This window comes from Pelodiscus sinensis, chromosome 2 (assembly GCF_049634645.1).
Source record: "Pelodiscus sinensis isolate JC-2024 chromosome 2, ASM4963464v1, whole genome shotgun sequence".
Classification (NCBI taxonomy): Eukaryota; Metazoa; Chordata; order Testudines; family Trionychidae; genus Pelodiscus; species Pelodiscus sinensis.
The window spans coordinates 163,873,114-163,888,683 of NC_134712.1; the positions used below are offsets into that span (position 1 = coordinate 163,873,114).

Sequence of the window (15,570 nt, forward strand, 5' to 3'; positions counted from 1 at the left end):
AAAAAAATAAAATGCCAGTCCCCTTCAGCAATGTGTTCACTGGAGCTCACTGCAGACACCTGGGCTTCAGTTCTATTTAAGGAAGAGTCCCTGAGCACAAGAGCTCTTGGTAATTAGATTTAATGGGCACATAGAGAGAAAGGCAGAGAATAGAGATGGGGAATTCTAGAACTTGTAGGGAGGAGGAAAGGGAAACTGAAAGGCCAGAGTTTGGAGATGAGACTTTTTTCAGTCAGCCATGGTCTATGAGGGAGAATTCAGTCTGAATTTTTGTTCTGTCTCTGCCTCCTTGTTGTTTGTTTCCCACAAAGTGTAACCTTGTCCATGTCACAGCACATGCATCCTCTTCTCATTCACTCTCCAGCAATTTTGGGCCTTTCGTAACTAGCACCATTCACAACCATTGCCACTTCCGGGTTCTCTTCTTTGCAGCTGAAATAATTTAATAACTGGATGCAGTCTTACGCCCACATGTAAACCTAGAAATCCAATGGTGCATACACAGCCACCTGTTTAATCCCCAGAAGTGTAACCCTTTCATTACCATATCCCATGGTTGGCTTCTCTGTTCACCACACAGTGAATGTAACTTTATCATAGTCAGAATGCATAATGCAGTTTTCAGACACTGTTCACATGTAAATGTAGATGGTCTTAAAAGTCACATTAACATCATAATTTCTTTTGGTTGACCATTGCCCCATATATTGTCACCCTAAAGCTGCCAATAAGTGTGAGTTCTCTTAAGCAACAGGCCTACACCTCTTTTTTTATAGCTGAAGGATAACAACTGAATATAACGAATAATTAAATGGGACTTCTCATTGTTTCAGAACCAATTTCCCCTCTTCACAGTAATGGTTTCTTTTCCTACTTCTCTTTTGCTTACTCTACCATTCTAGGATTTGTGTCCAGAAGAAGTCAGAGCAAAACTTCCAGCTTTGGAAATTTTCTTCTCTATGAAGAACAAATGCCCCTGTGTTGTGGAGAGGCATCAGTCAGGTGGACAAAGAGATTTCTGTGATGATTTTATTCAGGGAAATAGTTTGGTTTTTTATTCAACTTTATAATTCTGATAGGAATTATAAAACAATATAGTGGTATTGTTCTAAGTTTGAAGTAAAAAATTCTGCAGTAAGAAGCTTCCTGGTAAGGCTGAGCATTTTCTCCCCCTCACCCGCCTTCATAATTTTGTAGTTCCTTCTGGCCAGCAGTTGCCAGAGACCTCCCTCCATGGTGAGAGTCTAAGCTCCTTTACGGGAACCTTATTCTAAATATTATGTGAGTCCAATGATATGAGTAAAATAAATTATTCCAGAATTTCTGTACTATTATTTGAGATGCATGTACCGAGGATTATCCCCTGGCTGTTAAGTGACTGTTGGTTGTTTACACTTTTTAAGAGAAGAAGGGTGAAGAGAGTTTGGCTGGATGTTTCATTGAACAAACAAAAGGTTTCATATGCTGAAGATACTACTAAAAAGAGAAACTCCAGCTAAAAGAACAGCTCACTGCATTTGGCATTTATATTACTGAAGGAGACAAAAGCAGCGAGAGGGAAAACATTAACTCTGCAGCACAGTGCAGGCTGCTATTTAAAGTGTCCAGTGCTAGCATAACTACAGGAGGCATTTCTGCCCTTTGATGCTGAAAGACAGACAGGCCTATAAAAGGGTTTATTTTTCAACAGATCCGCGTTTAGACTGCCGGGTTTTTGTTTTTTCGAAAAAAGCTCCGTTTCAAAAAAAAGCGGTGGCCATGTTTATGCTAATGAAGTGCGGGATATTTAAATCCCTGCTTCATTAGCAATTTTAACGTGCCTAATCTACATCTCTCTGCCAACAGAGAGGTGTAGTTTAGATGTACCCTGTATGTACAAGGACCTAGCACAGTGGGGCTCCCCCAATCTTGGTCGAATATTCTACTGCTAATGCTGTTAATTAAAACAGTGACTGAGATTCTGGAAAACAAGATTGTAGATTCAGAGAGGGGCCAATACAGTGGACATGTATCCACTGTTTCCAAGCTGTGGGCAGGAAGGTGTGAAATCCAGCAGGGGTATAGTATGAGATAAGCCTCTCTGATATTAGCATGTTGTCTCCACCCACTCTTACAGCCCAAGATAAAATAAATCTCAAGTGTCTAACCCATTGACTTTTTTTTAAATTAATTCACTTAATCAGATAAGTGTAAACAATATGTACATACCACAATAAATGCAAAGCGATAGGCTAGGAACCATTTTAAAAGTTGTCCAATCTTGTGAGATGCTGAGCATAATTTGTAGGAGCCAATTCTATAGAATCAGTCTCCAGAACAACTGATTAGTCATAATGGAAGAAATGTGTGTCTTATAAAAACTTAATTTTTTAGCTGGAAGGTGAAGAAAACAGGGATTTATTTTTACATGCACCAACAAGACTGGCATTGGCATCGTGCCACAGGAATTACATTTCTGTTGTCCGTCCCCCCACCTCCACACACACACAACTTCTCTCAATTGGCTAGTTTGATCTTGTTTAATAAAACTTTTCTCTCAGGGTTCCTTCCAAGTTCTCATAGATTTTCTGCTGTAGCTCACAACTTAATAATAATTCCTTCCATTTAATAGGACCTTTCATCTTGAAGTATCGCAAAGTATTTTATGGACTCTCTGCCAAATTCTACTTTTTCAGCAGTGTAGTTTCAAGAGAACCATTTTGCCTGATACGTATAAGGCTCTCTTTACCTCTGAAGAGAAAAGGTAGCTGACACTCTGCACCAGGAACTCTAAATAACAATTTTTTTAGATAGGAGTATATAGAATAAAACTCATTTCAAAGTGAAGGAAATTAAATGGAGCAGAAAATAATTATTCCAGGATACCAAGATGTATACCTCTATCCCAGCAAAAAGTGGCGTGTGATCTCTGCCCACATGTTTGCTAGTTTGGTTTTATATTTTGAGCAGTGCTGATCACAAATATTCAAAAATCGTGTCAGGTTCCCTTCCAAAACCCATGAGATTTTAAAAAACGAATTTTTGAGGGGGTTTTTCCTTTACAGTTTTCAGCCTTTTTTTAGGAGCCACATTTTCCCATCTTTTTATTGTAATCAAAGGAGTTAGAAATGTACTTTTAATATAAGCCGAGATTGTCACAGAATTACTTGATACAGGAGCTGGGACTTTTACAAAAACAACAGTTCTTCTTTGAGTGATGTCCCTGTGGGTGCTCCACTGTAGGTGCTCGGCTTGCCCCGGCGCCGCAGGACAGAGATTTTTTGCAGCAATAATCCGGCTGGTCCGCGCATGCGCGAGGAGCTTCTCACGGCATTTGTTCCCTTTCGTGCTGCCCGGTCCGGTCTGAACCAGTTCTTCTGAACTGCCTCAGGCTGCAGACACAGGGGCTGTGTCTACACTGGGCCACTTATTCCGGAAAATCAGCCGCTTTTCCAGAATAAGCTGCGAGCTGTCTACACTGGCCCTTGAATTTCCAGAAAAGCAACGATGCTCTACTGTACAAAATCAGCCGCTATTCCGGAAAAACTATTCTGCTCCCGCTTGGGCGTAAGTCCTTATTCCGGAACACTGTTCCGGAAAAGGGCCAGTGTAGACAGCCCAGTAGTCTTTTCCGGAAAAAAGCCCCGATCGCGAAAATGGCGATCGGGACTCTTTTCCGGAAAAGCGCGTCTACATTGGCCACAGACGCTTTTCCGGAAAAAGGGCTTTCCCGGAAAAGCAGCCTGCCAATGTAGACGCTCCTTTTCCGGAAAAACTGAAAATGGAATAGTATTCTGTTTTAAGCATTTCCGGAAATTCATGCCAGTGTAGACACAGCCAGGAAGCTTCTCTCCTTGGATCTCTTCTGTTTGTGAGGAATTCAAGCTTGTTTCTTGTTCAAACCCAGTTTATACTTACCCTTCTCCTTTCCGTTCCTGCTTGTTAAAAAAAAAATAAAGTTAAGAGTTACAGTTTAAAGTAGTTAGCATAAGTTTTTAACTGCCCTTACTTGCTAAGTTTCAGTTATCTTCCCTGTTTACTCTCTACCTTCTCTCTGTTAAAAAAAAAAAAAAAAAGTTTAAAGTTAGTTAAGTACACTTGAAGTTAGATTAGAACAATGCCTAGTTCACCAGGATTCAAAAAATGTGGGGCCTGCCGTGAGGCCATGCCCACCTCAGATGGGCCACTCCTCTTGTATTCATTGTTTAGGGGAGGGCCATGTGCCACAAAAATGCTCTCACTGCTCTAAGCTTACAGCTAGAGCAAGACGCGACAGGGAGATGAGGCTCAGGATGATCCTGTTCGATCAGGCTCTTCAGCCTCAAGGACCTGCCTCCACCCACGGCCATCAAGAGAGCCACAAAAATGAAGGGCTTCCTCTCCAACTGCTGCCCCGCCAAGAAAGAGTAAGCCATCTCCGACCCACTCTCTGCCAGCTACTTCGCACGGCAGATTGAGCGTTGGCAGTAAACCGGGCACTTGAGGCATGTCTACGATGCCCACAGCACTGTCAAAATCTGGCTCTTCGGTGCCGACCACACGCCATCTATCGGCACTGACGTCTAAGGAACAGTCAAGCTCTGCTTGCGGCACATCGGCACCGACAAGCTCTGCTCGAGCCATGGCCGCACTGCCAGCACCGACTCTTAATGGCGGCACCGACCCCCCCTCCCCAGAACCTCACGTGGCACCGACTGTGATGCCGAGTCGCCCGGAAGACCAGACTGCCTGTGAGTACCGAGTTTGCCAGCACCGCAAGCGGCACCGGTGACTGCAACCCCACCTACTAGGTCTGATGATCCAGCACCGACATCGACACCGAGATGCACGCAACCTAGGTAGGCTACAACCAAGACACCACAAGAGTGGAGCCCATCTCCATGCTCCCCTTCTCCAATGTTTTCTCCAGAACCCTCCTCGCCACCTTAGTCACCTAGATGGTCACCACCTAGGAGATTCTCCTCCTGCAAACGCCTACCATCTCCATTCCTAACACCACCAAGGGAGCATCATTATCAAAGGGAACGGTATTATCATAACCAATTTTCCACCTCCTCTTCTCCATTACCACAGAGGTCCTACTCTCCCTCATTGTCACCACATTCACTGAACCACTCCTACAGGCGGTCTTATAGCAGGTCTCATCGCTACGAGCGCTTGCCATCTCATTCCTTCTATTATTATTGGGACCCGTATGATAGCCGCACGTACTACAGAACCCATTCGCCATACTACCACTCCTATCACTGCTCATCCAGATCACATCCTAGATCTAGGACTCACGACTCCTCTCTGAGGGTATGTCTACACGACAAAGTTAATTCGATCTAACAGACGTTAGTTCGCATTAACTTTGATAGGCGCTGCACAGGCAAACCGCTAGTTTGAACTTAATTTGAACTAGCGGAGCGCTTAATTCGAACTAGGTAAACCTCATTCTACGAGGACTAATGCCTAGTTTGAATTAAGTAGTTCGAATTAAGGGCTGTGTAGCCACTTAATTCAAACTAGTGGGAGGCTAGCCCTCCCCAGCTTTCCCTGGTGACCACTCTGGGCACCACCAGGGAAACTCGTCTGCCCCCCTCCCGGCCCCGGAGCCCTTAAAGGGGAACGGTCTGGCTACAGTGCCAGTGCCAGATACAAGCCTGCCAGCACCCAGCCAGCAGACCCTGCACCTGGCACGGCACGAACCAGCCACCCGCTGCCACCCAGCCCTCTGCCTCTTCCCTGGACCAGGCTGGCGGCTCCCGGGAGCCTGCCCAGGTCCGCAAGAGGTGGGCGCCCACCTGGTCTAGTGCGGAGATCGTGGACCTCATCCACGACCTCCGCACTAGGCACAGGAAAGAGGCCGTCTAGGGCAGGATAGCTGCCAGCCTGGCCACCCAGGAGCAGGTTTGCATGAAAATCAGGGTGGTCCAGTGAGACCCCCGACGCTGAGCCCTGAGCTTAGAATGGCCGTACTGGGTCAGACCAAAGGTCCATCTAACCCTGTAGCCTGTCTGCCGACAGCGGCCAACCCTAGGGACCCTGGAGGGGATGGACCGAAGACAATGACCAAGCCATTTGTCTCATGCCATCCATCTCCAGCCTTCCACAAACATAGGCCAGGGACACCATTTCTACCCCCTGGAAAATACCACTCCATGGACCCAACCTCCATGAATTTATCTAACTTCTCTTTAAACTCTGTTCTAGTTCTAGCCTTCACAGCCTCCTGCAGCAAGGAGTTCCACGGGTTGACTATTTGCTTTGTGAAGAAGAACTAGTTTTAGGTCTAGATGCACTAGTTCGAATTATCTTAGTTCAAATTAACTAATTCGAATTAAGTTAGTTCGAATTAGTGCTGTAGTGTAGACATACCCTGAGATATTCACCAGCGACCGACCCATCCAGTTAGGGTCATGGCTCAAGGTCCCCACTCCCTCCCCATCCTCACATCGAGGAAGAACAGCCCTTACTAGAGGAAATGCAACAGCCTGAGACAACGTACCAGTCCAACGTCATCCTCACCGTATGAGTTAGTTATACCAGGTGACTCCTCTCCCCCTGACAATCTTTCTCTCAGGAGATTCAGCTCACTGAAATCAAGGGGAAACACCACCGTCTCTTCAAGAATCTTGAGCCATTTCATACTCCTAAACTGGCTATCCCCTTGGATGAGGCAATATTGGCGGACAAGAAATATTTTGTCGTCCCCTCCCCCCACCAGGGGTCAGAATTCTTATTCGCCCACCCGCTCCCCAACTCCTTAGTGGTTGACGCAGCGCAACAAAGAGCAAGGGCACCACAGTATAGAAGCCAAACATCAGACAAAGATTCAAAGAGGCTGGATTTATTTGGAAGGAAGGTGTACACTTCTTCTCCAAATAGCCAACTACTTGGTACATTTATCCAACCACAATTTTGACAACTACTCAAAACTGACTACCCTCATGGAGTCTCTACCTGAATCTAAGAGACCCATTCTGAAGGCTGTTGTTCAGGAGGGTTTACGCTGCCACCAGGGCCAGCTTGCAGATAGCAGCTGATGTAGCAGATACTGCAGCCAGGGCCACTGCCACTGCAGTTGTCATGTGAAGGGCCTCATTCCTGCAGGCAGCAGCAGTTCTTAGGGACCTGCAATCAAAGGTAGAAGATTTACCCTTCGAGAAAGATAACCTTTTTGCAGAGAAGATGGATACACTACTACACTCCAGCAAAGATACCAGGTCCACACTGAGAACACTTGGTATGTACACTCCGCCATATAGGAAACGACAATTCATGCCATTCCAGAGATGCTATGATTACTACCATCCAAGGCAGCTATGGCAACAACAGCACCAGCCCTTAGATAACTCCCATCAATGGCAGAGGCCTCTGAGACGTTGGAATCAGAATAACCATCCACAAAACCAACCCAGTACCAGGCAGCAGGTTTGACTGCTTGGTCGAGAGCACTCAACCAGTCTTACTGGTTACCATCCCGCTGTTTCACCATCGTCTATGCTCATTTTACGAGCACTGGACAAATATCACCAGTGACAGATGGGTGCTAGAGATAATCAGAAGCAGTTATGCCATACCCTTCCTGTGTATCCCACCTACAACCTCCCCAAAACCTTTTTCAGGGACCCCTCTCACAAAGATCTGCTCATGGCCGAAATAAATCATCTGCTGCAGATTGGCGCGGTAGCAAGAGTGCCACACGAATTCAGAGGGAAAGGGTTCTATTCCCACTATTTCCTGATTCAGAAGAAAACAGGGGATTGGAGACCTATTTTGGATCTCAGGCAACTAAACAAATATCTTCGAAAACAGCGTTTCAAAATGGTAACCCTGGCATCAATTATCCCAGCCTTAGATCAGAACGACTGGTTTGTTGCTCTCGACCTCCAAGATGCATATTTCCATGGTACAATCCACCCCTCTCACAGGCGGTTTCTCAGATTTGTTGTTGACGAAAATCGCTATCAATACAAAGTCCTTCTATTTGGACTTTCAGCTGCTCCCTGAGTGTTCACAAAAGTGCTCCCAGTCATCGCCGCTCATCTCCATCTCAGCGGGGTTATCATATTCCCCTACCTAGACAACTGTCTCAAAGGGCCGATCGTCTTTGCAGGTAGGCAGGATGCTATCCATCATCAGACAGACTTTCCAATCTCTCGGCCTACTAATGAATGAGGATAAATCAGCATTGTTTCCCACCCAAGACCTAGAGTTCATTGGGGCGAGGCTGGACTCCCAAGGCGGCAAGAGCATTCCTACCTGTGGCCAGGTTTCATTCAATACAACTGCTAATAGATACTTGAATCACAGGATTCTAGTACTCTTATCCCTCAAGCTAATGGGCCATATGGCCACAACTACTTTCATGGTCGCGCATGCTAGACTATACTTTCACACCCTCCAACATTGGCTAGCCACCGTGCACAATCATACCATCCCTGACGAGGATTGTGGCGATACCTCCCAATGTCATTACCTTCCTGGTGGACTAAACAAAAGAATTTGCTGTCAGGAGTACCCTTCCGCCAGCAGCTACCATGATGCCAGATTATGACAGATACCTCCCTGCTGGGCTGGGGCGCACATATGAGAGAAGCCTCAATATAGGGCTCTGGACACCCCAAGAAACATTACTCCATATAAATCTTCTGGAGCTCAGAGCCGTCGCCAATGCTTGCAAGCATTTTCCTGACCACATATGCAACTCCACAGTAAAGATCCTAACAGACAATATAGCCACAATGTACTACATCAGTCGACAGGGCGGAGCACGCTCACGATCCCTATATGTAGAGGAGGTCTGACTCTGGAATTGGTGCATCACCAACGGCATCACTCTTGTTGCATCATACTTACCTGGCATCAACAACGTTGCAGCAGATTCCCTCAGCAGGAACTTCGCACCAGATCACGAATGGGAGCTTCACCAAGGAGTCCTCCACTCCCTCTTTTACCGATGGGGCACGCTGCTCATCGACCTGTTTGCAACTTACAACAAGAAATGTCACCGCTACTGTTCCAGGGCAGGTCTCGGACGCCACTCTTTGGGGGACACATTCCTCATCAGCTGGAGCGGCCCCTTGATATATGCCTTTCCCCCTATACCACTCATTCCAAGAGTGCTGCAGAAAATCAAGATAGACCGGGCCACAGTGATATTGATAGCTCCAGCATGGGCGAAGCAGCACTAGTTCCCTCTACTATTGCAACTGTCCCACTACCCATCTGACCAGCTACCACTGTTTCTGACACTCCTCACCCAGAACCATGGCTGCTTTCTCCACCCACAGCTTCACACAATGTACCTCACAACGTGGTACCTAGCTGGCTGAGCACTTCTGAAGCCTTAAGCTCTGAGAGTGTCAAAAACATTCTCATACATAGTAGGCGATGTAATACAAAAAATACATACCTGGCGAAATGGACGAGGTTTACCGCCTGGTGCTCAGACCGTCTTATGAACCCACTAGTTACTCCTATCCATACCATTCTCAACTATATGATAGACCTACAACAAACATCCCTGAAAGTACATCTCACGGCAATAGCGGCTTTCCAACAACCTATAGAGAGGTTGTCAATATTTGCGCATCTCCTCACAAAGAGGTTCATCAAGGGCCTAACAAATCTGAACCCGCCTTTGTACACACCCCCTTTGCTCTAGGACCTGGACTTGGTACTACGGACCTTTACGGCCCCACCATTCAAACTGTTGGCTACAATACCTCTTCAGCTCCTGACCCAGAAGCTGTTTTTTCTGCTTGTGATCACCTCTGCCCGCAGAGTCAGTGAGTTATCAGCGTTGATGACGGTACCCCCATATACCAGCTTCCAGCGGGACTGTGTTGTCCTCAGGCATCACCCAGCCTTTATACCTAAGGTCTGTTCCGATTTCCATATTAACGAGCCCATCATATTGCCTTCATACTGCCCTAAGCCACATGCTTCTGCTAAAGAGGTGGCTCTCCATACCCTAGATGTGCGTAGAGCTCTAGCCTTTTATATTGACTGTACCAAGCCCTTTAGAAAGACAGACAGGCTTCTCCTGTCCCTAACAAAACGTTCCAAGGACGAACCCATTTCTGCTCAAAGAGTGGCTAACTTAATTGTGTCATGCATAACCCATTACTACTCTATTTGGGGAATACTGCTTCCCGAGAGCCCTAAAGCGCACTCCACTAGAGTCATTTCAGCTTCCACTGCCTTCCTGAGAGGTGTTCCCCTTGCAGACGTCTGTAGGGCAGCCACGTGGGCATCCTATCACGCTGTACAGCATAGATGGCTGCCGGATAAATCCGTAACAGCGGCAGTTCTTTCATCTGCCAATCGATAGAGGCTCCGAATCCAACCTACTTCCATGCTACGGGATGGGGGGATACTGCTGTGCAGACACCTACAGTAGAGCACCCACAGGAATATCACTCGAAGAAGAAAGCGAAGTTACTCACCTTGGTGCAGTAACTGTCGTTCTTCGAGATGTGTTTCCCCGTGGGTGCTTCACTACCCGCCCACCTCCCTGCTTTGGAGTCTGTGTCCGTTTTATTTTCCAGATACTGAGGCGGGCATGAGAAACTGGTTCAAACTAGACCGGGCAGCGCAAAAGGGCACGAATGCTGCGAGACGCTCCCCACGCATGCGTGGTCCGGCCAGACTACTGCTGTGAAAAATCTCTGTCCTGTGATGCCGGGGCAAGCCCAGCACCTACAGTGGAGCACCCATGGGAACACATATCTCAAAGAACAACAGTTACTGCACCAACATGAGTAACTTTGCTTTATCACTACATCCCACATAAAATAGCAAGGGTTGGCAACGTAGATTTAACTTTCAGGACCCTGAGTGCCTGTAACAAAGCTTCCTTGGTTCAGTGCTGCCTCAGAGGGAAGAGCGCTACCATTTCGTCTTCAGGGGGAGGAATTACAAATATTTTCTACAACAACTTAGGGTATTTCTACACTTACTGGGGGATCGATTTAAAGGTCTAGAGAAGAGCTGCCAAATCAACTGTAGGTCACTCTTTTGTCAACTCCGGTACTCCACCAGAATAAAAAGTGTAATGGAAGTCGACAGGTGAGTTTCTCCTATCGACCCCCCACAGTAGAGAGCCTGCTGCAACTCAGCTTAAGGTATGTTAACTACAGCTATAGTATTCATGTAGCTAAAGTTGTGTAAATTAATCAACACTGCCCCATTGTGTAGACTTGCCCTTTGTCTTCCACAGAGCAGGGCTTCTCAAACTTTTTTGCTAAGGCATGCCACATCTTAATAGTGAAACTTTCTCAGGTCCCATCCCCTCTTGAAATCAGTGGAGTTACGCCAATGCAGGCAAGCCAACAGATTCACCGGATCCCTCGGCAAGGTAGAGCAGGGGCAACAATGTGTTCCTGCAAGGGACGGAGCCTTGGGTGGAAGGGGAATGGCTGGAGCAGCTGGCCTTCAGTGCCGCCTGGACCATACCATGCCCTTCTGTGCTGTCCAGATTGTGCTGCCTGGGGTTCCAACAGCAATTAAAGGGTCCAAGACTCTGTTTATCTCCATTACCACAATAGCAGCAGCTGGGAGCCCTGCAGTCCTTTGAATTGCCTAGCCCGAGGACAGTTGCCCACTTTTCCTCCCTTGTCGGTGGGCCTATGCTGATGTAAGCAATTAGAGTCCCAACATGTTCAATTAATACTGAGTATTTGCAGCAGTCACTTTACCAATCAACTAAACCTGTCCTCCTGACTTTGACCTTTCTGTCAGAAGGAAATTATTCCACTTGCTCCTCATCTGCCACTCCGTGTTTGCCCCTCCCAATTACTTAAAGGAACGAGAAGTGTGACTGCCGAGCTTGAGCGACCAATGCTTCTATGTGTAGCAAAGGATTTCTCAGCTCCCAAGTTTGATGATAGCATAGATCACCAGTCTGAGGAAAGCCTGGAGACTATGAAATAGTTGCAAAAGATGGTGATGAGGCAAATTCCTAAGGAGCTGCTAAATTTAAAGGGGGAACTCTAAGATAATAAGCATCCACAAATAAACAGGAAGCAAAAAGATGAAGGTGCCTTAATTACATAAAAAGTGATGTAAAACTGGAAACTTGTGGGGAGTGGTGCTTACTTCCTGGACACTAGCCAGCCCTAAACAATTTTTAAATACTTAAATATAGTTCTGATAACGTCTTTAAGTGGAGTTGCGTCTTATGCTTTAGAGTGGAGAAAGAGTTAATTTTCTGTGCTCATACCAGAGCTCCAGGGTTTTTCATGAGCTGTTAAGCTTATTTCTTTGCAGGTTTTTTTTTTTAATCTTTTTGATTTATAAGACTATTGAGATGTTAAAAACATAGAAGCTGATCAAGTTTGGGCCTGTCACTGGTCTCTGGCACACCTCCTTGAGGAATATAGTATCATACCTCATGCTGCACTTGACAAGGACAAGAAGAATTTCCGTTCTGAGGTTCCCACTTTCCTCTTAAACATGATCCAGCTTCTTGGGCAAAGTAGGATGGTTTCTGTGCATGTATATTAAAAACAAACATTTTAACCTTTTGCATGCAGGCTGGGAATGGCAATCTACCCAATTTACTCCAGAAAGGAAAAGCCCAGACATGTAACAGGACAGTGACCTTACTTAATAGCCATCAGGCTAGATTTCATAATCTACTACAAACCATACTTAAATCCTCTTAAATGCAGAAATCTAAATCCTAGTTCCAGTACAGAGTTTTGCCATAGATTTCAGTGGAATCAGGCTTTGTCTCCCAATTCCATCTGGCAACAGAAAGAATGAATAAGTAAAGCAACTCACGGTGACATTGCGGAGACATGGTTTCTGTGGGATATTAATTACCTATTCTCATTAATTCTGTTTCCCTAAATGTATCTTATCTATGTACATAGCTTCTTAATACCATAGTATCTTAGCACCTTACATGATTTAATGTACTCATCCATGCAGCACCTCTGGGAGGTAGGAGTATGTCACATCAACATTTTACAGTTCATAATCAGAGCGACTAAGTGGCTCACGCAAGGCAACACAGAAAGTCTGTTAGGCTACGTCTACACTGCAGCGCTATTTCAGGATACCTGAGTATTCCAAAATAGCTTTCCCGTATCTTTGCAGCAAGCCTGTTATTTTGAAATATAACGGGCTTGCTATTCCAATGTCCCTGTGAACTTCATTCCACGAGAGTAAGGGATGTTTCGGAATAGCAGGTTATTTAGAAATTTGGCATTGTGTAGACAGCACCAAATTACAAAATAAGCTATTTTGAAATAATATTGAAATAAGATACACAATTTGCATAGCTCAAATTGCGTATCTTATTTCGAACTATGGTACACTTGGTAGATGTAGCCTTACAGCGAAGAGAGTTGAAATGAGATTTGCATTTTAGGCTACCACCCTATCCAATGGACTCTTAATTTTTTCCTAAATTAGCCTATAATGACACTGGAACAATTCATCTCTTCTATACTCCCTGCCTGAAGTTTAAGGAAGTGTTTTACAATGTATAAAATTCAGCATGAAATAAAATGGTTGATATAATAGTAAATATATAAAGTAAAAGGTCGTGGAAGTCTCTGCTGAAATATTGTTTTGAATATATAAGTACAGTGTTGTATTTGTTTTTCATGTAGAACAGTTGAGCCCTTAGTAAAGCAATAATGCCATTGATAGGGCAGGATAAGGGAAATTTAGATCCAGATAGTCAGGATCCCTGAGTAAATAATGACCACTTGAGAACTACTTTGTGACTATTGTAAGAACTCTCCTCAGTAATCTCTCTAATAACATTCTGTATTTGATCTACAGTGCACACACTATCGTTTATTTTTATAGGGAAGGCATTGTGCTAAATACTATTTAAGGTCAAGACTCAGAATAAGTAAAAAGTACAGAATAAAAAGAAATCTACAGCGATGAAAGTGGGCTGGTGTGGGTAAGAACCAACCATCAGACCAGCCCCACACTGCCCACTTTTTGCTCCCCTCCCTATCGGCAGCCCTGCCAGTGAGGTGGGGTCCAGCAGCTCTGCTGTGTCAGCACTTTGTTGCCCCTTTTGCCCCCAACATTGGACCCTACCAGCATGGCTGCAATAGGAGGGGAAGAAAAGGAGCAGCTGCCCTAGTGCCCAGTGATTTAAAAGGGCCCCGGGGCTCCCAGCTACTGCCGCAGCAGATGGAGCCTGGGTCCTTCAAATTGCTGCAGGAGCCCCAGCTCTCCCAGCTTCCACTGCTGCAGCTCTGGAGCTCATAGCTAAAACCTTGGCTGTGAGGGGGGGGGGAGTGGGCTTGCCTCCAACCCTACCTTTTCTGCCTGAGGCCATGCCCCTTCCAGGTGCCCAGAGCTGCTGGGCCTTGAGCAGAGTGCACTGGTAAGTTCCGGCATCTACTTTCACGCCTGGAAATCTGAATACTCTTCCCAATGGAATCAGACTTCTAATTATCACAACCAATTTTAGACAGACTACCACCTTAATGCTGATAATATCATTCGTTGTATGTAGAAAGCTAAGATGTGACTGAATATAATCTTAATACAGATGTTTTGATTGTTGCACAAAAGGAATATACATTTGGTTACATGTTTAAATTAGTTTAATCTCAGCATATAATGTTGATTTTAATGTGTTAATGAATGCAATAGGAGAAATGGAAAGGTGGGCAGAGACTGATGAGAACAGAGGCAGGGGAAACCACCCATATAAAGAGAGAGTGACAATTATGGGGCAATTGCTTTCAAGGTGAATAAAAGTAGGCATAATAAATGTATATAAAACAATGAGGGTGACAATGCCATGTAGATTAGGGTTGTAGGCATAGGAAAATGAAGCGTCGATTTAAATAATCACCACTTCATTTAAATTTAAATGGCTGCTGCGCTGAGCCAATCAGCTGTTTCTCGGCTCAGCGCGGTAGTCTGGATGCTCCACTGTCGACATCAAAGGCATTTGTTAACCTCCCAGATATGCCTCCTGAGATGAGGTTTACCTGGGAGGTTGACAAATGCCTTTGATGTCGACCGCAGAGCGTCCAGACTACCGCACTGAGCCGACAAACAGCTGATCGGCTCAGCGCGGCAGCCATTTAAATGTAAATGAAGCAGCGATTATTTAAATTGACGCTTCATTTTCCTATGCCAGGTAGCCTAATCTACATGCTTCTGTCGCCAGAGGCATGTAGTCTAGACGTACCCTGAGTGATACAGAGAAGGAAGATTGTGGCTTCTAATTATCATTGCGTATAATACAAGAAGAAGGGAACAATCAATGAAATGGAAAGGCAGCAATTTAAAAACTGACTAAAGGAAGTACTATTTGACTCAGTCCACAATTAGGCTACAGGTCTCAGTAGCACAAGATTTAGTTGAGAGCATGAGTTTAACAGAATTATAAAAAAATATTGGTCATTTAGATGGAAATTGTGATTCTTGGCAGTTAGATTAGAAAGATCAAAACAATGTTTATAAGGGATGTAAACTCTCATGCTTCAGGGCATTAACTTTTAATAGATGGGAATTAGGAAGGAACCTTTTTTATAAAGATTTTCTTCCATACCTGTCCAGTGCAGGACTTCTTGTGCTTTCTTGTGGCACTGGCCACTTTCTGGGTCATGATAC

General features: G+C 45.2%; 2 long non-coding RNA genes across 6 annotated transcripts in view; one reads left to right on the top strand and one right to left on the bottom strand.

Moving 5' to 3' along the window:
* Positions 1-3,530, top strand: part of LOC142827258 (uncharacterized) — a 51,260-nt gene extending 47,730 nt beyond the window's left edge. The window contains exon 5 of the long non-coding RNA XR_012901859.1: positions 903-3,530. This is a non-coding gene — a long non-coding RNA (uncharacterized LOC142827258). The remainder of the gene's footprint in view (positions 1-902) is intronic.
* A 3,427-nt stretch (positions 3,531-6,957) lies between these two features.
* Positions 6,958-15,570, bottom strand: part of LOC142827259 (uncharacterized) — a 46,616-nt gene continuing 38,003 nt past the window's right edge. For 2 of the 5 annotated variants that reach the window (XR_012901863.1, XR_012901862.1), the window contains exons 2-5: positions 12,359-12,457; positions 9,380-9,475; positions 8,824-8,955; positions 6,958-7,095 (exon numbers count right to left, since the gene is read on the bottom strand). This is a non-coding gene — a long non-coding RNA (uncharacterized LOC142827259). The remainder of the gene's footprint in view (positions 7,096-8,823; positions 8,956-9,379; positions 9,476-12,358; positions 12,458-15,570) is intronic. The other 3 variants (XR_012901864.1, XR_012901861.1, XR_012901865.1) reach the window with 2 other exon arrangements.